Source organism: Notamacropus eugenii, chromosome 3 (assembly GCF_028372415.1).
Source record: "Notamacropus eugenii isolate mMacEug1 chromosome 3, mMacEug1.pri_v2, whole genome shotgun sequence".
Taxonomy (NCBI): Eukaryota; Metazoa; Chordata; class Mammalia; order Diprotodontia; family Macropodidae; genus Notamacropus; species Notamacropus eugenii.
This window is the reverse complement of record NC_092874.1, coordinates 263,206,769-263,233,043: the sequence shown is the minus strand read 5'-3', so window position 1 is coordinate 263,233,043 and position 26,275 is coordinate 263,206,769. Positions and strand designations below refer to the sequence as shown.

At 36.2% G+C, this 26,275-nt stretch overlaps 1 protein-coding gene and 1 long non-coding RNA gene across 2 annotated transcripts in view; both read right to left on the bottom strand.

The window, feature by feature from the left end:
- Positions 1-26,275, bottom strand: part of TMTC2 (transmembrane O-mannosyltransferase targeting cadherins 2) — a 518,935-nt gene that overhangs the window by 438,975 nt on the left and 53,685 nt on the right.
- LOC140534438 (uncharacterized) lies at positions 958-19,832 on the bottom strand. Its single transcript, XR_011977304.1, has 2 exons — positions 18,079-19,832; positions 958-17,601 (listed from the first exon to the last, which is right to left on the bottom strand). It is a non-coding gene; the product is annotated as an uncharacterized lncRNA (long non-coding RNA).

Below are 26,275 nucleotides of genomic sequence, written 5' to 3'. Positions count from 1 at the left end.
CTGTGGATGTCTACTTTCAGTTTTCTTTTCCTGGGCTAATGAGTAAAGTACAGAAAAAGTCACCTCCCTACATATTAATACCATTTCAACTTGAATGGATCTTCACTGCTGCTACACTGCTCATCAAATCATCATATACACTCCTCCCAATAGCTATTACCTACCTTTAGGCCTTTTCTATAAACCTTAAGTATACCTTTCAAATGTTCACACAGACTATTTGTGCCCAATCTGTGGTAGAGCATTTCAAGTTCATATTGATCAGATAAGCCACAGTAGGACACATTGAAACTTACCTCTAGTATAGTGATGTCATTTTGGTCCGCTTCGAAAATAAAGGACAACCAACCAACCAGCCAATCAACCAAGCGACCAATCCCAACCAACCTCAACTCACCTCTACAGCCTCTAGAAAATAAAAGCTGCTCACCATTTACATGCTCAACTTTCTTTTTCCAAATCTTCAAACTTCTCTGTATCTTTACCCAACTCCTCTCTTCCTATTGTTTTATTGAATCAAGGTCCTCAATCTCCAAATCCATCACTCTCTGCATTTCCACACCACCTCCTAAGATGGCCAACTTTCTAGTAGCCTCTCAGAATTGAGCTTAGCTGAAGATATAACCTTCTCTCTTTTCTAAGACCAACTTGTCCATTATGTTGTTGTCCTATGTCACTGCCTCAGCAATTTTCTATTTTTTTCACCAATAAAATCTTTCTTCTGTCTTGCATCTCCGCCATCACTGGGCCTTCCCTCCTGCCTACATATTAATGTATATGCTGACATTCAGATTTTCCTCATTCTAATCTTATCCCTCATCTCAAGCTACCAATTGACATCTCTCTTTCCTTTCTCAGCCAAAGTTCCAACAGTAAAAGTCTACAATCGTTACTTCAAAATAAGCCAACATTCTTCTTATCAACTGGGTTTGAAACCTGTCTATCTTCTTTTCAAAATTTCTTTTTAAATATTACTACTTGGTTTTTTTCCTTAACACTTTCCAAATATATCATTTTCTACTCCCCTCCCAGAAATCCAGATCTCCAAGCTTTTTGACAAAAAAAAGGAGGGGGGGACAAGAAAGAGAGAGAGTGAGAGGAAAGAGGGAGAAAGAGAAAGAAAAAAAGAGGGAGAAAGGAGGAGGAGAAAGAGAGAGCAAAAGAGAGAGAGAATGCAAATCTAACCAATACTTCAACCAAATTTCAAAGCCATATGCATTGCTGCACATCTATAGCCCTTCAACTCTATAAATAAAAGATATGTACTTTTAATTGAATTTTTTCATGTCTTCTTCAGTGACATGTTTGGACATTATATTTACACAGTTGTCCCTCTGAATCATCTTTGACTCTTCCTTCTCCCTTGCCATTTACATCCAATATTTTTTTTTTAATTCCATTTCAACATCTCTCCCCTAAATACCTTCTTCTATACTTCCCCCTATCAGCACCTTACTTCAGTCTTTCCTATCTCTTCATTACTCCTTCAACAGCCTGGTAACCAATCTCCTCCCTCCACTTTAGTGTCTCCCCCTACCACTCTCTATTTTTCAAGCTGGTAATATCATGGAACATTCACCTTCCCAAGTGGGTCACAAGAAGAGAGACAAGGGAAGCCTGAGGAACACATTGTCAAGTATACACATAGATAATTCTGAAGTCTGTAGTCAATGAGCTTATCGTCAGCCACAGGGCTCCTCAGATTCTCTCTCTTGTCTGCATTTGAACACAGGCCAACAGATCCTTGACTTGAGGAAATCATTCCTCTTCAAGTACATACTCACAGGAGAAAAAGCTGTTAATTCAAGGAACTTGAAGCCTCCGAGATAAACATGAAACTTATATAACTGTAGAGTAAGGAAAAGAAATTCCCAAAAGATTTAGGTTAAAGGGTATGGCGCAGTAAATCAAAAAGCATGTATTAAGTGCCTACTAGGTACCAGTGTTATTACTCTGAGTGACACACATATCTAAACAGCAACTGCAGTATAAAGAAACCTTTTCCCCAGTAACCTGAAGGAAACAGCTTATATTCATCAACAGAGCACCTGCTTTTTATGTTGACCTTTCTACTCTGACCAGCAATTGGTTGCCTTGTAGGGATGCCTCGAATCAAAGCTACAATAGTGATGCTACTGGAAAGAACCTCTTTACCTAAAAAGTCCATTTCCAGCTCTAGAAACTATTTTATGTAAGTATTAACTATGAAAGCTGAAAGTTTAATCTTCCCAATGTTTCCTTGTTCAAAAGAAGATAATGACTGCCCTTTGTGTACCAAAAAAAGCTATAGTTCCTTAGCCTTACTAGCCTGTCCTTGTCTACTCACCTTGGCTTCTCTCACTTAGCTTTCAAAGTGGGTCCAGACATGGCCTGTACTATCCCATATTTCTGCCAACGCTATTGACTCCATCTGAAATGTCCTCCTTCCCAAACTCTACCTATCAAAATACTATTCATCTTTCAAAGGATTCCTCAAATACTACCAACTCCTTGAAGCTTTACCTGATACCCTAAACCAGAAGTAATATAGAAATACACTCTTCCCCATTACCATGTCGTTTTCCTTTCCCACTCCTGTCTCACCTTGGTCATCTCTCCCATTCCTCCACCTGACTTATGGTCTACCTGGTATAACAATAATTTATGAAGGTGTCCAGACTCTTTGGTTAAGACATACAAAATGGATAATATAGGGTCCCTTACCTTACAAAGCATAGTGCTATTTTATGTAGTATGAAATACGATAAGAGATTTAGAGCTGGAAGTGACCTTACATTATCTAGTCCAACACCTTCTTTATAATGATGAAGAAATGGAAAGCCTGAGAAGTTCAATGTACATAGCAAAATGTAAAAGCAGAATTTGAGCCTATATTTTCTTCAACATAACGTAATATCATATTCAGTATCACTGATGGATTACATATATATATGAGTATGTATATATGCATGTAAACATATACTACAAATATGGGTACCCATTTCATGCAAAAATAATTTTAAATATATTTTTAAAGTTTTGAGTACCAAATTCTGTCCCTCCCTCCTTCCCTCTCCTACCCCCATCTTGAGATACTAAGCAATCAGATATAGATAATACATGTACATTCATAGAAAACTTTTCCATATTAGTCATTTTGTATAAGAATATCCAAATAAAAGAAAAAAGAATGAAGGGAAATGAAAAATAACACCCTTCAGTCTGTATTCAAACAATACCAATTCTTCCTCTGGAGGGTGATAGTATGCTTCATTAGTCCCTGGATTATCTTAAGTTGTGTTGATGAGAACAGCTAAGTCAATCACACCTCTTCATCAAATGATATTGCTGCCACTGTATACAATGTTCTGGGGTTCTGTTCACTCCACTTTGCATCAGTTCATGTAAGTCTTTCCAGGGCCTATATTTTTTATATCCAAATTTAAGTAGATTTCCTTCAATATGCCACATAGGTTATCCTTAAATATTCAACAAATATTTATTTGTCGAACAGATTAATGAAGTTCACATAGCAACATTCCATGGGATTAAAATTTCGTGGTTGTACTGCACATGTATTTTTAAAAATTGATGTGGAAAAAAATAAGAAGAATTAAGAATAAAAAAATCTCTACATATTTCTCTCAGGAAGGCTGCCTATAGCTTCTCCAACTTCCTAGAGGTGATCTGACTATGGCAGCTAGTTGGTGCAATGGATAGAGCACCAGTTCAGGAGTCAGGAGGACCTGAGTTCAAATCTCACCTCAGGCACTTGACACTCACTAGCTGTGTGATCTTGGGCAAGTGACTTAACCCCAATTGCCTCATCCTGGGTCATCTCTAGTCATCCTGATGAATATCTGGCCACTGGATGCAGATGGCTCTGGAGGAGAAGTGGGGCTGATGACCTGCACAGCCCTCCCTCCCTCAAAACAAAGTCAAGTGCAAGTCACGTCATCATTTCTCTGATGGCATGGTCTTCTTCGGCAATGAAGGACAAACATACGCTAGAAGTGATCTGACTACTGAATGAAATACTAAAAAGTCAGCACAGGTATACACATAAAGAAATCAGCTTCTGTTGTCATCCAGACTCATATGCCTAGAGTTATAACTCACTTTAAGATACACAGACAAACTGAAGGCAATACCTTTCTTAACAGAGGGACTTGCAAACCTTTATAAAGTCCCTCTAGTGCATTTAAGCATAAACAACTGCTCAAATTCCCCTACAACAAGGACATGGTTAGGACAGCCTACATATGCTCTACCTTATGCTAAAACTATGGGGGAAGAAATAGATCTTCCCTTTAGTTTCTTTCATTCTTGGGAGGCCCTTTTGCATCTGTCTTCCTGGAAGTCAGATAATGAGTAGGAAAAGGTATGACTACAGTCACAATCTAAGAAAAATGGTCATTTCTCCAATATACTGGCTAGTAGTTCATTCACTCCCAAAACAGGCAAAAGTACCAAAGATATGTGATAGATTTATTCCACTGGTCCTTATTCATATAGGATGCCATGTGACTTGGTATTTCATTTCTTCCCTACTTAAGTTGGAATCATCATCACAATGTGATATATTATAACCCTCCCTAAAAAAATAGTACCAACTGGAACTGGCCCTACTAGACCTGTGATATCTTAGGTCTAGAGAACTTCCAGATGAGGGAACTCCTTCTGCCAATACAAAATGACACCTCCACAAACCTCTAGTCTTAGAGTAGTGGTCCTTATCTTTATTTATGTCATACACTTCTTTTGCAATCAAGAGAAACCTATGTTCCCCTTGTCAAAATAATACTTTAAGTACATTAATTAAAATATATAGAATTATGAAGGAAACTGGTTATGTTAAAAAGTGTAATTTTTCTCAGTCAAGTTCATGAACCCCCTGCAATCTACCCACATATACCATGTTAAGAACACTCATCTGGGGGAGCACTGAAAATTTAAGTGACTTCACAGTCATAAAAACATGATGGGTCAGAGGGAAGACTTAAAGCTTATTCTGAGGCCAGCCTTCATCATGCTGCTTCCCTGGACCAGCAGAAAACAGAAACAAATTATTTTAATGCTTCCATACACTGAATCAATGATTCTTAGAAGACATTTTAGAAAGACTCTTGTTCAACACTGTATATAATGCATGAATCCTATATTATTAAATTGATAAATAATATAAGAACAGCACATGTCTCTGTGTTCTTGGTATGATAGAGAACATTTTTGATCATTTTACAGGATGCTAAACTCAGCTTAATTATTCAAAGGCAGGAAGGAGGCATGCATTCTTTTTTTCTGCCCATGCTGAGGCCAAATCTGGCAATAAAAATACCTGCCAACATCGGAAAGCCAGTATCAGCAAGGTGAAACATTCATGCAGCTTGCTGGCAACTTCTCTGCCCCAAACACAACAGAAAAACCTATTTTACCTATTTTTTGCTTTGTAAAGAAAATCTATGCCTTGTGCTCAGCTGTCTGACAGAGCCTGCAGCAAACTGGCCACTTCATTCCACTGTGTCATGATTGTCCTTGAAAATATTTTAATGCCTCTCAAGTTACAAAAATTCCCATGTGCTAGAACTCTCAATTATAAAATGCTCTCAGGCCACAGATTTTAGGGAGATTTTTTTTAATCAAAAGCATTTTGACTTAAAAATGAATAATAAAACTATTTAAAGTCATTATGTGACTTAGTGGTAGAGATAGAGGGAGGTGATGAAAGGCATGGAAGAAATAATGTCCCAGGGCCCATATACATAAATGGAGCCATGATTTTATATATGAAGATGGTCTTTTCAATGATACAGTTCACAACCTATCCTGAGTCTTTCATTCATTGCAACAAAAACTGGCCAAAGGTGAGGGGTGTGGTTGCCCAACAAACTTCATCATTTCCTTTTAAAATCCTGGGACTATCAGTGCAATACATAAACTGGCCATCTATTATCTTTCAATTTTTCCACATGACTATATGTATACCCGTAAGCACCCCAATAAACACAGAGGGACCTGCTACCACTGGTTCTTAGATCTGCATTCATAAAAGGAAAGGCAACTTTTGAGGGATCAACAATTACTTTAATTAAGTACATATGTCATTCCTTTAACCAAGCACATATATCATTCACCTAGTTCAGAGGAGTCAGCACCCCAAACTTCAGAGAAAATACAGAGACATCAACAGATATGGTTTCCTCTGCCTGAATTCTGAATAAACAGGTTCAACTGTCTGACCATAGTTACCAAAGAGGGAAGCACCAACATCTGGATTTTCAAAGCCAGGGGGCTCCTTTAAGCAACTTCCCAGAGTCCTTGTCTGGCACTCAAAACTTCTTACAAAAACTAAGCCCCAAAATAAAACCTCACCTTCTGAGTATTTATACACTTTTTAGAGCCAGAGGGCATAAATTTCTGACCCAGTACCCCAATAGAAAAAAACAAAAGGTACTTGGGACCCTCCTACAAAACACCTCCCTTAATCAAGTTTCCCACGATGGGCACACCCATCAATGGGTGGGAAAGATCTTCTTTAATCACATTATTCAATCAGAGACACTTTTAGTAAAACAAAAACATCAAAAGATCCTAATTTGATTGCCATCACACTATAACACCTTCCACCTTCTTTCTTCATCATATACACATCTTTTTCAGTCATCTACACACATATTTATGTGTATAATATCATACGGACATATAAAGCTTTTATATATATGAATATAATATATGAAGCAGATATATACATACAAATATCATGCAGATAGAAGAGCCATTTCACAGAAGTTTAGTACATCACATGGATATACAATGTGTACACATAGATATCACAAATATTTAGAGAGGCAAGGGGTCATTAACATCCTCATTTTACAGATGAGTTAACCAAGACCAAGAAAGATTGAGTGAGTTACCCAAAGTCACACATTCTTAGATCTTGATGCTCTTTCCTCCAGTTTTCACAATTTTGAAATATAAAAAAAAAAAAAAAAAAGCAATCATCATCCAATGAGGAACCTGATTATCTTCAAATCCAGGCCCAAATCACACAATACTAGAAAATAAACAGAGACACAGGTACCTTCTTTTAAAGTCAACATTTCAGAAGATGAGAATTCCAGAGTCCCAGGACACAGTTTTGAAGAGCTGCCAACCGGCCTCTGGAAATCTGACTTGCTGTATACCCTGACTACCTTACCTACTGTCTTTGCTTGACAGGGAGTTCCTCTGATAACCAGCATTTAAATTACTTAAGCCTGCAGTGCTAACATCAGTATTTTTCCACTGTCACCAGGACAGGTTGGAATGTTGGCAAGCACTCAAAGTACAACTATGGGAAAATAAACTTTGATTTGAATCTCTTTAGACTTAGAGCTGATTTGGGGAAGGTGCTCATACAAATTGTTATCAGTGAATAATTATGTCTTTCATGGAAATTTTTTGAGGTACCTTAATTTGACATAAATTGTTATTTCTATTTCATTGGGAAATGTGGGTATAGGCATATCCTATTTTAGGAAAACTAAATAAAAGAAAATGAAAACTTACAAATTACATAAATTAGAGAATGATCATTCACATAACAAAATTATTTTTATACAAAAATGATCCACCACTGTGATCTGAAAAGTACTGGCTTGGAGTTAGAAAACTTGGATTCAAATTCACAGCTCTGCCAGTTATCAGCTATACAACTTTTGTAAGTCTCTAGGACTCAGTTTCCCCCTACGGAAAGTGAGAGAATTAACCTAAATGACCTCTAAAATTTCTTCAATTTCTGAATAGATACTCATATAATTCTTCATAATAATTGAAGTATGATTCAATCAACAAAATTTAGATTACAAATAATAATTTCACTTTTATATAGAAAGTTAGTGTATAAAGTCATTCCCTCCCAACAATACTGTGATTACAGTACATATATTATTATACCCATTTTAGATATGAGAAAATAAAGGTTGAAAGAAATCAAATGATTTATGGGAAAAGGATTCACATGTACAAAAATATTTTTGGCAGCTCTTTTTGTGGTGGCCAAGAACTGGAAATTGAGGGAATGCCTATCAATTGGGGAATGGCTAAGCATGTTGTAGTATATGAATGTAATGGAATACTATTGTGCCATAAGAAATGATGAATAGGCAGACTTTAGAAAAACCTGGAAAGACTTATATGAACTGATGCTGAGTGAAAGGAGCAGAACCAGGAGAACATTATACATAGTAACAGTCACAGTATGCGAGGACTGTTTCTAATAAGATTTAGCCCTTCATAGCAATGTAAGGACTTAAAACATTTCCAAAGGATTCTTGATGTAAAATACAATCCATGGTTTCTCCCATTCTTTCTAATTCTTCTACACAACATGACGAATGTGAAAATGTGCTTAATAAGAATACATGTGTAGAACCTCCCCCCTAAAAAAAAGGAAATCAAATGATTTGCCTGTTATCACAGAGTTAGTAAGGCAGGAGCCTGGATTCAGACTCTGATTCCAAGTACAGTGTTCTTTTCATTACATAATGTCACAGGATCCAAAGGAAAAGATTTGATAGTGAAAGGATGTGAGTTCTAGTGCCAGCCCTGCTGTTTCCTCATTTGAATAATGAAGTTGGAAGAGATGATCTTAAAGGTCCCTTCCACTTCTGGCATTCTATTCTTCTCATGTTTGGAGAACCATATCTATTGCTTTAGAAGTAGTATATTGTATTTTTCTGCAGTTCACTAATGGACAAACTGACGGACAGATTAAATAATTTGTCCAAGGGCAGAGGTATGATTAAGCAGAAAATCTCAGCCCTACTTCTCTATGCTCTTCTATTAACTTTGTAAAGCTTCCGAGATTTATCTGTATCACACATAACCAGGTTCATTTTTTATGCCTCCACTAAAATCTTCCTTTGATGCTTCATCATGGTGTGCAAGTGACCTTGGATTCTTTCCAACATTGCACCAACAAAGCAGAAACTGCCTGGTACTACCAAGTTAGAAAGTCTTTAAATGCCAGTCTGGTTATAGACTTGAAGTCAATCATCTGTGGACCAGCCCAGCTAGCTAACTGAATTACCTGAGATCACCCAGGTGTTGAGTGTCAGAGTCCAAAAGTGTTCATTATCAGAAGATTGTCCACTGAGTGATTATTTTTTTTTGTCTGCAGCAACCCTAAAGAAACCATCTATACCATACCACAGAGAAGCCACCTGTGATCGATACTAGAGCATGCACAAAAATCAGAGATCCTTTAAGTACTGAGAACAGAGTTGAATGTAACCAGTTCCTTTCTCAACAAACTCTGGTGATAGAAGAAAAAATATTAACATCTTACTACAGGTATCCTCTAAGAAAGGTAAGCAAATTATAGACCTACTTTTAAAATATGTTGTATTTTAATTGATACAAAGATAAACTTTAAGGAAAATGAGTAGCATACACATGAGCAGAAGGTGTTTCTTCATTATACTGCTCAGAAGCTTCGTTGATGTCAGGTGAGATATCACAGCAGTTACGTCTTCATTTGTTCCATTACAAATGTAATCCTGAGTTCTCAGAATGTCACAAAGCCTGGCAAAAACATGACCTACCTAAGACTCCCTAGAGAATCGATTTGAGCTGCTCTAGACGACACCATGCTTTTCTAATTAGTATAGTGCAATCTATTTTTACCCCTGCTTCCATAGGAGGGCAAACCACCTTCAATACCATGAGACACAATCTGACATTTGAAACCAATTAACTTTGCACATCAAAATCCAGCCAGCTTTTGTAAGATTGCCCAGAGTCTCAGAAGACTTTTTTTTTTTTTAACCTTAGACAGTAGGAGTTCTCAGGTAGTATATTATAAAGGTAGGAATGGTCTGAGCAGATGGATTTTAAGTTTTCAAAACATATACTAAAATAAATTATTTTTTTTGTTTTCTTTACTACGGCCAGGTACTGAATTTACTACCCTTAATTCCCCTATGGGGAGCTAAATGTATCCACTGTTTCAATAATTAGAATCTCAAACATAAAAAATAATCATTTAAAAATAGCCAAGATTTTAAATGAATTCACTTATGAATGTAAAGACTTCAAAGAAGTATAGGAAGATTTTTACGTATTGATGCAGAATGAAATAGGCAGAAAGAGCAAAACAATATACATAATGACAACTATAATGATTGTGATAGAAAAAAACAACAATATAATCATATGAAAGGACCAGACCTGGACCAGGAGAAAAGTACCTTTCCCTCTTATTTGTTATACTGAAGGACTAAGGAGTAAGAAATAATTAATGATCAGTCTTCTGAGTCCACAGGATCATTGATTTAAAGCTGAAAAGAGATAATCTTATCTGATCCGTTTATTTTACAAGTGAAGAAAATGAAACCAGAGGGGTTAAGTCCCTTGCTCAAGGGAGTAGAGGTTGTAAGTGGTAGTGGTGGGATTTAAACCCAGGTCCCCTTCCTCCAAATCCAACACTCTTTCTACTGAAGTACAATGCTCTTTTCACCATGCCATTCCACAACTCAAAAGACAAAATATCTACACCAATATTTGCATTAGGTGAATGAATGAATGAATGAATGAAAGCACATGGTTCATGGTTTGTTTAGATGGATGGATGGATGGATGGATGGATGGATGGATGGATCAAATGAGATAGAGAGACAGAGAAACAGATATAGGGAGATAAATAAAAGAGAGATGGATAGATGAGAGACAGACATGTACATTTCAATATAATTGATTATTTGTAATCCTATGCATTTTATGTATTTAAAACTATTATTTTAAGAAGGGATTCAAAGTTTCACCAGACTGGCAAAGGCATACATGACCCAAAAAAGGTTAAGGACCCCTGCAATATGGGGAAACAGTAGGGAGTGGAAAGTGAAGGACAATGGGAAGTCACAGAGATGGTGAAACAGCATTTTTTTAGATACAATGGAAGAGTTGATCTGATCATGGTTCCAATTTAGAGAGGAATGCAGGAATTGGCTGGGAAGAGGTATACATGCTTGCTAATAAGGTTAGGGGAGGCCAGGAACAAGATGGCCAAGGAGTAGTAAATGAAGTTAACCATAGCTGGGTCCTACAGCGGGCCAGGAGAGGTAGTCGCTTAAATGGCATTAGGAACAGTAGTTTGGTACTTCAAGAGTTAAGGATTAAAACTTCCAAGGCATGGTCGCTGGTGAGACCATGGTGAGAAAGATGGCCAACCAAAAAATTGTAATACCATTTCCCACAAGTAGTCTAGCATGTAAGTTCCTCACAGGAAGGGACTCTAGTACAGTGGCTAGCACATGGTATATACTTTAATTAATACTTACTGATGAATCTGAATTCCTCTTCATATTGGAAAAATTTCAAATGCACAAGACTACAATGAAAATGATGTAAAAACAAAAGCTATAAGTAAAAATAAGCTTGTTTTTTTTTTTTAAAGCTTAGGATTATTTTCAAACACATTCTTGCCAAGCCCCTTGTTTCAGACATACTGTGTTCATATAATAATTCTACTCAGAAATTATGCAAAGCATCTCAGAGTACTAGAATTAATCCTACTGCAAAGAGAAGAAAAAAACTACCCTTTCCCTTAAAAAATGCTAAGCAAACCTAATTTCTAGTCACTAGAATAAAAAATTCCAGTGATAAATCCCTCCATTTAGGACCCTTTAAGACATGGCAAGCTTAAGTGCTGACTCAGACCAGTCGTCAAGTAACTGCACACCAACGATGGAAGGCATTTATCATTTCTTCTCCTCATTGTAATTACGATATATGCTGGCCAGTAACTGAAACCAACTGCCCATCTGACTCTCTTAATATTAAAGAAAACATTCCAAGCCAATCATTCTTTAGACAGTGGTTTTATCCCTTAGGATTCAATCACACTAAACTGTCTTAAGTGATTAAAATAGAAAAGAGGACAGAAAAAAAAAAACCCTCACAAAGAGGAAAATAAGAAGTGAGGGGCACTATCCAATAGGGTCCTTGATTTGAGAAGTTTGTATCTGCTGCCCGTATTGTGAGATTAAACTTTTCTACTCATCACACTGCATCATGCAGGGATATGGAGGGGATAGTCCTTGTATATCCTTATCAGAGTTCATCTACAGTATTTTCAATTCTAGGAACCATGTTTTAAGGAGGATGTTGATAAACTGGAAAATATGCAGAGGGCAAAATGGATGGTTAAGGGTCTTAAGTTTCTGTCACATGAAGATGGGTTAAAGGAGCTGGGGAGGTTTAGCTGGGGCAAGAGAAGACCCAAGGGGAGCAGGATAATTGTCTTCTGCTCTATTTGACCCCAAAGGGAAGAACCAAAGACAATGGATAGAAGCAGCAAAGGAGATTTGAGCTTGATACTAAAGATCAACTACTGTATTCCAAAGCTGGAATGACTGGCTTTTAGAGGTGGTACTTGGAATTCCAGCAGAAGCTTGACAACCATTTGTTGGCTATGTTAAAGTATGGGATTCCTTTAATGTATAGGTTGGAGTAGATAACTACCGACCCATCCAAACATAAACCCTGTGATTCTATGAATCTTGGTCAACAAGAGTAGAGATAAGACCACAAAGGCAAGGTCACAGTCAGGAGGAAATTTAGCTGCAGAAAACTCTGCAAAGGATCAAGATTTTCTTTAGAGGCAGCTAGGTAGTGCAGTAGATAGAGCACTAGGCCCAGAGTCAGGAAGATCTGAGTTGAAATCCAGACCCAAACACCCTCTAATTCTGTGATTCTGGGCAAGTTGCTTAACTGCTGTCTGCCTCAGTTTCCTCAACTATAAAATGGAGATAATAATAGTACCTAGGGTTGTTGGGAGGTTCAAATACAATATTATGTATAAAGCACTTAGCATAATGTTTTACACAAAGTAGCACTATATAAAGGTTAAATAATAATAATGGCTAACATTTCTATAGCATTTATGTGCCAGGCATTGTGCTAAGCACATTATGATGATTATTTTGTCCAAATAAAGTCCCAGACAAGTAGCCACTTTAGGGACTAGATATCACTTAGTTCAAAGTTTCTGAGAGCATTGTATATTCTACATATGTACTTATATCAACGATATATCAAATGACATAGAATACAGACTATATTTGTTTAAGGTATACATATATAAAGATTATTTAATCAGATTTTCATGTCATACATAGTTCTAAAGCCATAGATTTGTGGGCAGAGTGGAACCTTAGATGTTCAGTCCAACCCCAATCTTACAGATGAGTATGCTGAGGCACAGAAGGAAGAAGTCATTTGTTCATGATCATGTAAATAATAAATGACATTGTTAGCATTTGAACTCAGGTCCTCCCATTCCAAAATCAGCATATTCTTTCTAGTGAGCCAAACTCTCCCTCAAAGTAATGCAAATGATTTTTAAAAAATAATAAACATCTCAGAGCATATGCATCTAGGCAAGCACTGTGTTTCCAAGGACTCCCTTGGGCAGGCAGTATGACTATTCCAACAATGCTGACATCGTTCAAAACATTTTTGAAGTTTCTCTCTTTTTTAGAATTGGCTTCAAAGCTACTTTATGAGTCATGCAGGAAAACCAATCTCATTGCCTTATAACTGCATCTATCTTCTTCTTTTTATTTTTACAAAATGCTCAGTGGTACCCAGACTTATTCCCCAAAATTTGATTCCAAATGGTCTTGTCTATTTCAAAATACCAAAGAATGAGATTCATAGCTATGAAGGATTAAAAAGTCCAGGTTCTGAAGGCAACTCCAGAAAAAGGAACTCTAAAATTATCTCAAATAATGGCACCACCATGAAGCTCATTGCATCATCGTCTCACAAACTGCCTCTTTTGGATGGCACACCACACATTTGGATGTAGATTGGTTGGCATATTTGTTAACAAACCTGGCATGTTAGTTGATAGTCATACTTTGGAAGAGACACTGAGATCTTCAATTAAAAGGAAATCTCCCATAAGGGAAACATTTCTTTTTGGTGTCAACTAACTAGCCCTTTTATTTGGAATTTTTTATTTTGGAATAAAAATGTGTTTTTCTTCTTTCCAAATTAATCTCAGTTAAGGGACAAAGATACACACAAATGAAATTACCTCTCTTGTAAAAGCATATGCATTCTACCAAGAAGGTTTCGAAGGTCCTTTGTTATTCTGGATCCTATGATCCTTTTTTTGATCATGTTTTGATCCTTTTGAACACATGGAAATTCATCATCCCCATCACAATAATAATAAAGCTCATATTTATATGGCAAATTAAACTTTGGAAAATACTTTACATACAGAATCTCATTTGATCTTCAACAACCCTGTCATTATATTATATATTAATATTGTAATTATAATAATGTTATCAATATTAACCCACTGTCACAGTTGATGAAATTGAAGCTAAAAGAGATCAAGAAACTTGTCCAGGGTAATGCAACTAATTCAATGCCTGAAGCAAAGTTTGAACTTAGCTCTTCCTGAATGATGCCAGGTTTCTATCCACTATGCCCAACACCAAACCAAAAATCTAGGAACTTCAAAAAAAAGGCAGGGTGGGGAGCACATCCAATACACTGCACAGTGATTTGTTAAGAATCTATTACTTGTCTGGAGCTATTCCAGACTCTAGATACAGAGATAAAAAGTAAATATCCTTTGTTCTCAAGGAATTTACATGTATTTTTCGTGAGAAACAACATATTCACATATAAATAAATGCAAAATATTTAACAAAGTTCTATCTTACAGGACTGTTGTGAGGATTAAATTAGATATTTGTAAAACAAAAGCAAAAACAAATAAGGTGACCCTAACCCTAAATGCACCTCCAATTCCAACCCTAACCCTAAATGCCTCCCACTCTAACCCAATGGTATTATATACTTTTTTACCTCCCATCCTCCTCTTCTCAAAAACTCTCTCCAAAAAAAAGGATTTTCTTAATGTTTTAAACATGAAAGCACATGCACACACATGTATACATGCACATGCATGCACACTATAGACCATTCATATATATTTATATGGCATAGCTCTTTTTATAATAATGCTGTTCTGATACTTATATTGGTGTCATTGACATAGCGAGAGAGGCAACTGCAATATTCTCTACAGTAAAAATCAACCAATATTGTAGAAAAGACAAATCCCCTGAGTCATTACACAGTGGAAACTAGGCTGCCCCTCAAAAAGTGGTATAAATAGAAGCTATTACACTAACACCATTTACAAATCAACAAATTCAATTATTTATTGAGTACCAACTTTGCTCAAGGCAGCATTACAGATATAATGCTTGGCTTAGAATCAGAAAGACATAAGTTCAAATCCCACCCCTAATACTTTTGAGGAAAGGTAGCTCCCATATCAGGATTTCCCTACCCTGATGAAAACCCAGATTTTTCTCATATTCATGTACCCATAAGTCATTGTGCTAGGTGCCAATTCAAAAGACTGAAGCCTTTGCAGATCTCTGAGTATCTAAAGGTTAAAAGAAGGCCCTACTATATTCAGGCCCTCTGAACAAACCACTGAATTAATGCTAGCTGTAATAAATTATTCTTTAGCAAATGGCTTAGTAATCAAAGAGTTATTTACCTACCCTGTATCTTTATGAAAAATAAATGACATTTTTTTCTAAAGCCTTGGTAACCTAGTTTTATTCCAGGCAGATAAAGCATCCAAGTAAATGAATCTTCTATCCTCTGCTACTCATACATTCCAATGGGAATGTAATATTTTCCCTCTATTCTTATAGGCTAATGCGCTATGTTTACTAGTAACAAGTGTTTTATCACACTAAAAAAACCACATCTAATAACCTAGAATTAGCTAAATGCACATCCCCACTCCAGCGTTTACAACTGGATTTCACGGGTAATGAAACTTCACTTAAGGCCTTCTATTTCTGTCCCCTCAGCAACATTTCAAACATCTATTACCTATATTGCTACCTGAAATGTACCTCAGCTAGTCTAATTTAGTACTCATCCTCTTTCTATCTCTATATCTCTTCCTTCTCCCTCACTCCTTCATTCTCTCTGTGTGTGTATTCTGTCTCTGTGTGTCTCTCTGTCTGTCTTTCCATCCCTTCCCTTTCCTTTCTCCGTCTCTCTCTCTCTCAGCAAAGGAGTTACAAAATCCCCTGTATCAGGCATGGTTCATTATACTATATAGGTTTTGCATAGATTCTGAACCTAATGAAAAAAAAAGAAATTGAGAAATCACTTACTTTTAGGGAACTGACTACGGTCAGATGGGATGACTGGTCAATGATTATGGAGTAAGTGTCAATGCGAAATATTAACCAAGGTCTTCCTGGCTCCAAGTCAAGAATTCTGTCCATAAAGGTACCTTGTCTATAATAGGACTTAATGAATAAATCTGCTGAATTACAAACAATGGCAATATTAAGGGTAACATGTATACCTCTTTGGGGATAGCTTATTTACTAGTAGGAGATTGATTCAAGGGACTCATCTGTAAGAGGTTTGGAACTCCCTAGGACACCATGACCCTGATAACCTGAGAGTTCCCCTTACACTCATCCTCAATTCCATTGCTTGACTTTGGCTGTAGAGAATTTACATTATAATTACTGATCTGATGACACAGACAGGACAAGTATTACTAGCCCCATTTTGTAGAAAAAGATACTGAGATTGAAAGAAGTTAAGGAATGTGCCCCAAGTCATGGGACTTAAGAAGTATCAGAAAACGAACTGGAACATAGGTTTTGTATAGTAACCCTTTGGTCATTATGACAAGAGATCTATTATACTGTTTACAAGTTTACAAAGGGCTTTCCTGCAAAACTATAGGATCATAGGTCTAGAGCTGGAAAGAACTCCAGAGGTCATTTATTCCAACCCCTCATTTTGCAGCTGAGGAAACTGAGGTCCTGGGAAGTTTAGTGACATTCTGATTGCAAACATTAAAGGCTGGTCCTGTGATGTTAGAGACAGTGCTCTTTCAATCATAAAAGGTAATTTCTTTCAATTGAGGAAAAGGACTCAGTGCAATTTTTGGGCCCATTTAGATGAAATGATACTTCATTCCTCAGAATTTGCGTAACACAGTTCATTATTCTGTATTTCTTTCTGTTAACAAGTATTTTTATAATCTGTGTCTTCCACAACTCCCCTCAAGTCTTTAATATGTAGTTAAATAGTCCAGAAAAAAATTCCCACAGTAATCACACCCAAAAATATATCTCTCTTTCTTCATTTTAAGTTTATCACCTCTCTTTGGGGAGATTGGGTAAATGGTGTGTCTCATGTTCATTCTTTTGGACCCATGGTTTATCATTGCATTGACCAGAGTTCCAAAGTCTTTAACAAAGTCCTTTTTTTCTATAATGTTATCACTGTATAAATTATCCTATTTCAATTGCTTCTTTCTCTGCATCACATTTATACACATATGTTCATTTATATCATTATATTATATTACCTATCGTACAAGACTGTAAACTCTTCCAGGGCAAGGACTGTATCACTCATCATTATATCTCCAACCATATCTAGTCCAGTGAGTGCTTAGCAAGCACTTGTCAAATGGAGTGGTTGAGTTGGTGATGTCTGGCTGGAACTATCCGTCAGTGATTGGGTAGAGTGGACGGAGCCAAGAGAGGGACTCTGTTTCTGCCAGAGGAACAGTAAGCATTGAGAAGCATTAGATCCAGGTTTGTTTAGGCGATGGGGAAGAGTGAACTATTCTCAAGCTTTGGCTCAAGGAAGTGGCTCTTGGCAAGGCATCCTAAGAGGATGGTAATTATCTACAGGCTATTTTAAAATGGGTTTCAGCAGTGGTAAGCCACTGGCGTTTGCTAGATTGGCCAATGGTATTCTGCAGGAGAATGTAAAATAACATGGAACTAACTGGAAGAAGGAGTTGAAAGGGATCTCTGATAGTACCAATATGGTCGTGGTAGGCCCTAGAAATCCTGGTTTAAGTTTTTTTGTTGCTTTCTGTGGTTTCCTTTGGGTCTCAGAGTGGATGTGTCTCATATTTTTACAAGTTTCCTAAGGAGCAGCCATGAAAATACCATTTCTCTTTTCCACCTAGGATAGTGGAGCTATACAGACAGAATAGCTAGAAGAAATGACTAGCGATTAAACCTTGGTTCTCAGGCTCCATGGTTTGCCGATTATCTGAAGCTTTCTGTGGATGACTTCCCTTTCTTTTTGCCTACCGGAAAAGCAAAAAAAAAAAGATGATGATTTATAGTTTATACTTTAACATAGTTGGTGATATATGATTAGCTTCTCTTTTGTAGTGTGAGGAATAAATAGTTGCCCTATACCTGGTATCTACTACTTTTTTTTATGCTCCATTATTTTTTCTGGAAAGAATTTTGTTAATCACTGTCAGGGCAGAGCCTAGATGTGAGCCATATGAAAGCTTTTTTTTTTTTTAAGAGCTTTTCTATGAGTCTCTGGAGTAGACATAATGTACCAGAGAGTGAGAAATATCCTGAATTCCCTCTGCTTGGGGGTCAAGCTTCCTCAGGATTTAACAAAATCCACATGGATCTAGAATAAGCGCCCTTATGAGTGCAAGAGTCTCCCCTACACCCCCAGCTGTAGTTGATAAAGCCAAAATATGTCACCAGGGGAAAATATATCTAGGAAAAAAACAAAGTAATTTTGTTTTTGGTCTTGACTTGTGATTTCATATAGATCAAAATTCATCTAAAATTTAGAGAATTACCAGCATGCGACAGAGAAGTTAGGTGACTTTCCTTGGGTTGGCATTCTGCTTCAAGAACTTACTAATTGTGTGAACTGGAAAAGGCAGATGGATCAATTCTTGGACCCACAGGTAGTTTAGCTGTATACTTAGGACAATATACTGAGACTGGGAAGATAAAAAGATCATCCGTGACTTCTGAGGGAACAATTTTAGTAGAGAAAGGAGGGAAGGACAGAAACAGCTCATAAAGGGTTGATGAGAATGTGCTTTGGGGACAAGGGAACATTGGGATTTACTTACGCCCTACCTCAAAGAGTTATCATAGCAATCAGATTAGATAACGTAGGTAAGGCAAACCTTAACATGACAGAAATATCTTAGCCTAGTAGGGGGATACAATACATAAGCAAATAAATGTGATACAAAAAGATACCTCAAATATAAGTTTATAAGAGGGGGGAAGGGAAGAGGCACAGGTAATACTACCGACTAGGCTAATCAGTAAAGGCTTCATAGGTGAAGTGGCATTTAAAGTAGGCTTTATGGGAATTTAACCAATGAAAGTGAGAAAAACATAGCTTAAGGACTAAGGTAAACAAAGGTACAAAGGTGGAAATGTTTATTGTCTAAGTCACAAGCAACATGTCTCGTTAATGGCAAAAATATATAGATGTGAGCCATCTGAGATAAGGCTGGAAGGTTAGAGTGAAGAACCAGATTATGGAGCATCTTGATGATTCTTAAAATTTTAAAGTTTTTAAATTTTACTCAGTAAGTAATTACAAACTCATTTAAATGAATTAATCAAAGGAATAAAATGACCAGATCGATGAATAGTAAAGATTAATATGGAAGAAGTATGAAAGATGGTTTGGATTATTGAGAGGATGAATGTGGGAAGACCTAAGAGGAAGTGTATTGCAACAATCCAACGAGTTACAATAGGAGTTTATACTGTGTTCAAGTAAAATAATCAATGGGGACAAAAACGGATGGCAATCTAGAGATATTTTCAAGACAAGTAAGTTAATGATGAACTCCGAGGGAACGTTTTCAACACAGAATAGAAGAGAAACACAACCTTTTTGTATCATGGACCTGTTTGGTGGTCTGGTGTAGGCTATGGATGAACCATTTCTCAGAATAATGTTTATAAATATACAAAAGAAATTACATAGTATTATAAAAGAAATTAACCATATTGGTATCAATATGGTTAATTTCTTTTATAATATGTATATTATATATATATATCATGTGTATATATATTACAATATATGTATATTTTATATATATGTTTATGTGTGTGTATATATACATATATTGTAATATATATACACATATATATACATATATATGTATATATATGTATATATACATATATATGTATATATATATGTATCTATATAAGTTCACAGATCACTGGGTGGAGGGAAGATACAAATTAAAAAGAGTTGAGGTAGGAGAATAAGGGCATTACAATTCAATTAGATAAAATTCTTAGTGAATACAATGCAAGATAGAAGATAAAGCTCTCATTTCTAATACTAGTCTTTTTCAGACACCTAAAGGAATAAAAGAGAAATAAGATTTTTTAGGCAAACTGAACTCATAATGTGGAAATGCTCTCTATCAATGCTTTCTATCTAACCTGTTTTTTTATCTAGAAAGTTGCCTGAAACAGAGACCTTATGACTCACCCAGGCTTTCTTAGCAACTGTATGTCAGAGGTGGAGGGAACAGAGCCTAGTTCTTCTTCATACAAGTTATAAGAGATCAAATAGCTATCCTATTTTGTATGTCTTTTAAAGAAAACTGACAATGAAATATTTTAATATAAGCAAAAATATCACTACTGTCAAAAGTTTCTAAACCTGCTACCCTTATAGGTCTATAACTCAGGGTTGTTTTGCAGTTCTGTCTTTGGAGTAACAGTCTTCCAAGGACTGTGTCTCTCTTTGCATATAGAACTTGAGGGAATATTAAGTTATGATAAATAGTGACATTTATAAAGTGTTTCAAATTTTGTAAAATGTTTTACATATATTATCTCATTCAATCCACAAACAAATATAAAGAAAAGGTACTACAGGTATAATGATCATTTTTTTTTTTCAGATGAGAAACTTGGAGGTTAACTCACTCCTCTGGAGGCACAGAGCTAATACACATTAGCAGTGGAACTTAGATGTTTCTGACTCCAAATCACTACCAGTCTAGTCCAATCGCTTTACTTCACAGATGAACAAACTGAGGCACATAAAAATTCAGTAACTTGTTCAGGATCAAATAGTAAGTTTCTGAGGGAGTTTTGAACCACAGTCTCCCTGTTTCCTGAGGGTTTTTGCTTCTAAATAGCATATAGAAAGTCAGTATAATCTTCAGGGATGACTAACTTTTATTAAGTATCTCATGTATCAATCCACTTTAAATACCTTTCTATGGTGTTTACTATAGTTGATAACAAGCAACTTTCTCATTAATCATTAACATCTAGACTATTTTACCCATTAGTACTTCCTGCACCATTGCCAATATACATACAGATATAGAAAACCCACAAGTCATTTGTTTTGCCTGCTCTGCAGCTTATATTTTCTCATCCACTCCCTTTCCACCAGTTAGGACAGATTTCCTTGTTGTCTTCAAGAAAATATTAATAAAACTGATATTTTTGAATGTTTCCCCACGGAGCTACCGATTCAAAGTACTGAAACCAAACTCTAGAGTTCTGCAGTGTGGATGCCTTGAGTGCAGATTCAAATCCATTTCTAAACAGATTTGTACATAAAGGCTCTAATTATTAACATTACTCTCACATTAGCGTCATTTCAGACCTGAAGCAATAACACGTGGTATACTCTTTTAAACAATGGCTGTTCCAAGAAAGATTACCGTGAAGCATAACACAGAAAGGGAAAAAATGACAACATGATTACTGTATTTGAAGATATATCCTGTTTTAGAGAACTTACCATGACAACATCAATTTTATATCAGCCTGTTAAAAGGACAAGACAAAGTAATAATTTCATAATTAATTTAAACTTCCCTCCCCCCCCACCAAGTTCCTAGCGTAGCCTGTTGTTGTCCAACTCTGTGACCCTCTTTGAGATTTTCTTGGCAAAGATACTTGCCATTTCCTTCTTCAGCTCATTTTACAGATGAGGAAACTGAGGCAAGCAGAGTTAAGTGACTTGCCCAGGATCATACAGCTAGTGTCTGAAGCCAGATTTGAACTCAGGAAGATGAGTTTTCCTGATTCTAAGCCCCAGGCTCCATCCACTATACACCTAGCTGCTTGCACACAGGAAAAGACATCCATGCCTTGTTACAGTAACTTTTGAGATAAACTTCAGCTTAAATTCAGTCAGATCTCAATTCAGGAATTACAGGAAGAAAGTATAATTCCTCTTCCTGGGGGAACGCGCAACAATCCTGAGATTTTAGAATTACAGGTAATATTATCCCGTTTTTACATTTAAAAAAAAAAACCTGAATATCAGAGTTAATGTGTCCAGATTCATTCTTAGTAAAGATATGAATCTCAGAATTTGAGATTTGGACTTTAGTGACCATGTAGACCAATCTATTGGCAAAAAGAATCCCTACTATACACCCCCACCAAAGGGTCATCCAACCTCTATTCTGGAAGACTTTCAGTGAAGAACCATCTCTTGAGGTAACACATTCCATTTTGGGAACAACTTGATAATTTTTAGGAAGTTGTTTTTTTTTCCCTTAATATTCAACATCCACTCAGTTCCCTTAATTTTATCCTCTGAAGCCAAAGAACAACTCTAATTCTTTTTCCATATGAAAATCCTTCCGCTATTTGAGAAGTCTTCTCTTCTTCGTGATAAACATTTCTTAGCTCTTTCAATCAGTCTTTATATGGCATAAATTCCAAAACCCTTCAGAGGTGGCATTCAAACTCAGGTCTACCCATCAATTAGCTTCTGTTTTTGATGGTCATATATTTTAACTGTTGATCAATTATTTGGCAAGTATTCTACAACTGAATTATGTCTAAAATCATGGGCTCATTAGTATTCAAAGAGAAGGCAACTCTATTCCCGAGGATTTTAAAGTAAACTGAAGACTATTCAACACTTTCATTATGTCTCTGAAAGCTATGTAATTGAGGCTTTTATATTAGGGATACAGTTCATTTCACCTTTAATTAGGAAGGAGGGGACCAATATTTCCCTTTTTTTCCAGGTAGCCATTATTAAATAAGGCATTTTGAATTGTTTGGAGTAAATTTAGTGTATTGTGTGGCAATTTCAATCTCTAATTCTGTAATTTTCAAAAATGTTAAAATGTTCGTCATACTAAGAGAATCATGGGACTAATACTTATCATACAAATATACTCATACTCGAGGAAATCTCAGTTCTCTCTGACAAGGCTGGGAAAGGAAAACAATGATGTGAAACTAAAAAAAAAATCCAAGTCATTCAATTATTATGTCACAATCCTTACAACCACTTAAATGGAAGCCTACTACATAATAGAATGCAGTGACTAGAAGGAACAATTACTGTGATGGAATAGAAATCAGAAAAGAAACCAACTCACAACCAACAACCTTGTTTTGTGCAAAAAATTATATTTAAGATTCTCAATGTGAGAAAATATTGAAAGTGACTCCAATAAGAAAAATAAAAATATTTTATTTTAAATATAGGTGATTTTTTAGACCCTCTACTCTCCTTGCCCCCCAAAAGGAAAAAAAACTAAAAAGTTAATTAAATTAGGGAGATACTTGACAATTATTTTACCCGAATGATGGAGAGTAACCAGCGGAAAGGATGCCAGGGTGTGTTAACCTAAGAAATGATACATAAGCATGGTCAGACAATTTTAATCCAAGCTAACTTGTTCCAGGCCTTTCACTTACTGTTCTCTTGCCTTCTTTGCCCTACTGACTAAAATTCATCGCTATAATACAGTGTCTGGTCCAGGACATTACCCCGTCTAGGCCCTAGATAAACATTTGAATGAATTAATGAAACTGCTTAAGCCAGAATAGCATTTAAGTTTTTGTGTTGTTGTGCAGGAAAAATATATATACTAAATTTTCTTCCTCTGGGCAGCTTCTAAAAATAGGCAGGGTCACTTCTTAAGTAAACAGTAGATATTTTGCCATCTTCACATTATTAGATTTTAATGGTTTCTTTAAATATTAGAGTTCAGGGCTTGGTGCACGGCTGTCTTCCATAATCCTTACTTCTTTCCTATGCAATTAGTTCACAGTTTCACAGACTCCAAAATAATTTTAATGTTACTGCTGAAAGCATAAAAGGATCTATTCTCCATGCATCGCTTCTCCCAATGAAATGTACATCTTTAAGTGTTTTAAAATCAGGACTTTTTTCTCCATCAGGGTGTTAAAAAGTGTAAGATACAGCCAAGTCTAGCCCTAAAAATTTATAATCTAATCAGGGTAGAGGAGAAAAAAATAAAATGTCTATGCAAGAATGAAAAATATTTTCATTTTTGCTTGTTTCTCTGACACATAACCATTTGTATCATGAGCTTCCAAAAATATACTTAAGATTTTCAACTTCTATTCTTACCCATCCTTTAAAAAAACTACAGTCCAATTATCCCTTCCTCCATTTAAATCCCATCTTTGGTGCTTATCATCCATTTGACCATGGGCAAGTCAAAGCTTCCCTGGTTCTCAGAGTTTCCTCCTCTGTAACATGGAGGGGAGGGGGGGTGGACTAGATAGCCCTTAATGTTCTCTCCAGTTCTTAACCTATGATCCTTTACCTATGCCCTTATATGCATGTGATTCAGGAGTATTTCTAAAATTCTACCTTCAGACTAAGATTCTTCTACTCCAATTCCATTAAGTATCTTTTTGTACCTGGGGGGACTTGTTGATCGCTGTTTCATTGTTTTAGTCGGGTCTAATTCTGCATAACCCATTTGGGGTTTTCTTGGCAAAGATAATGGAGTGGTTTTCAATTTCCTTCTTCAGCTTATTTTATAGATAAGTAAACTGAGACAAACAGGGTTAAGTAACTTGCCCAGGGTCACACAGCTATTAAGTGTCTGAAGCCACATTTGAACTTAGAAATGTGAGTCTTCCTGCCTTCAGGTCCATTGCTCTCTCCACTGTACCACTACCTGCCTACTTGGGAAACTTGGGGGATTACTAATAATAATTATAACCAGGGCCCTTAAATTTTCAAAATGAGCAAGTAACTCACTCTTGACTTTAGTCCCTTATCTATAAAATAGGGGGGTTGGGCTAGATGTCTTCTAAGTTCCATGATTCTATGTAGGTGCTTAATAAATGCATGTGTCCTGATGGCTCTTGACTGATGGCCAAGTGTCTTTCCTTCCCCTGTTGCTCATTTTACTGCCATTCCCCCTCTAAAAAAGATCTCATATAGACAACTAAAAAGGGTAGGAAGAGTATTCATTTGTAATATCATTGTCAGTCAATAAGCATTTATTAAGTATCTACTATATGTCTGGTACTGCACTAAGCACTGGGGTTACAAAAACAAGACAGTCCCTTCCCTCGAAGAGCTCACAAACTAATTGCATATAATTCAACCCTCTTTGGAAAATTGCTAGGTGTCTATATTTTCAAGGGTATTGTTAAGAACTACTGTCTCAATGGAAATGTCACTGTTGATGCATGGTAATTCTGTGATGAGTTAGAAACATCTAAGGGCCATGTGCCTACAAGCTCTTACTATAACTCTCTACAATAAAATTTTTCTATTATGTGACTCAGTCTTTCACAGTGAACCTGGTGAAAGATGCTGATACCAGCCACTGAAAAAAATTTGGAATTATTTGTGGTTTTCACTAATCTCTATTAAATCATCACTCCATTCACATAATTAACCTAATTATTTTCTTTTTAGTATGTTTTTAAATAATCCTGTTGTGTTTCGCATTGCTTATCTTTTCTTCAGGAGCAAGATTTAGAGTTGGAAGAAACCTCAAAGGTCATGTAGTGCTATACCCCCCTCCTTTGAAAAATGCAGAAATTGAGGATTAGAGTGGTTAACGACTTGCCTTTTCTCCCCTTAATCTCTCTATATAAAGTTTTAAATAGCACAGGGATTCTGTACATAGCTTCTCTTCCCCTGGAGGTATCATTTTCCTAACTACTGTCTAACTTATACAATATAGTTTTTTTAATTAGTTTTGTTTTATTTTCTGTTCTAAATCTTCTCCCTCTTCCTACCCCCTTTTCCACTCACCAGGAAGTCAAGAGATAGAAAACTCGTTGCAAATATAAAGTCATGCAAAACAAATTTTTCCCCATTAGCCATGTTCTGGGGAAATAAAAAGGAAAAATAAAGAAAGAGAAAAAATATATTTCAATCTTCATTCTGAGTCTAACAGTTTTCTATAAGATGGATAGCAATTTTCATCATGAGTCCTTTAGAACTGGAGTGGGTCATTGTGTTGATCAGAGTAACTAAGACTTTACTATTGATTATCATTATAATATTGATGCTACTGTATAAATTGTTTTGGTTCTGCTCATTTCACTGAGTATCAGTTCATATAAGTCTTCTCGGTTTTTTCTGAAACCATCTCCTTTTAATAGCACAATAATATTCTATCACATTCATATATGATAAC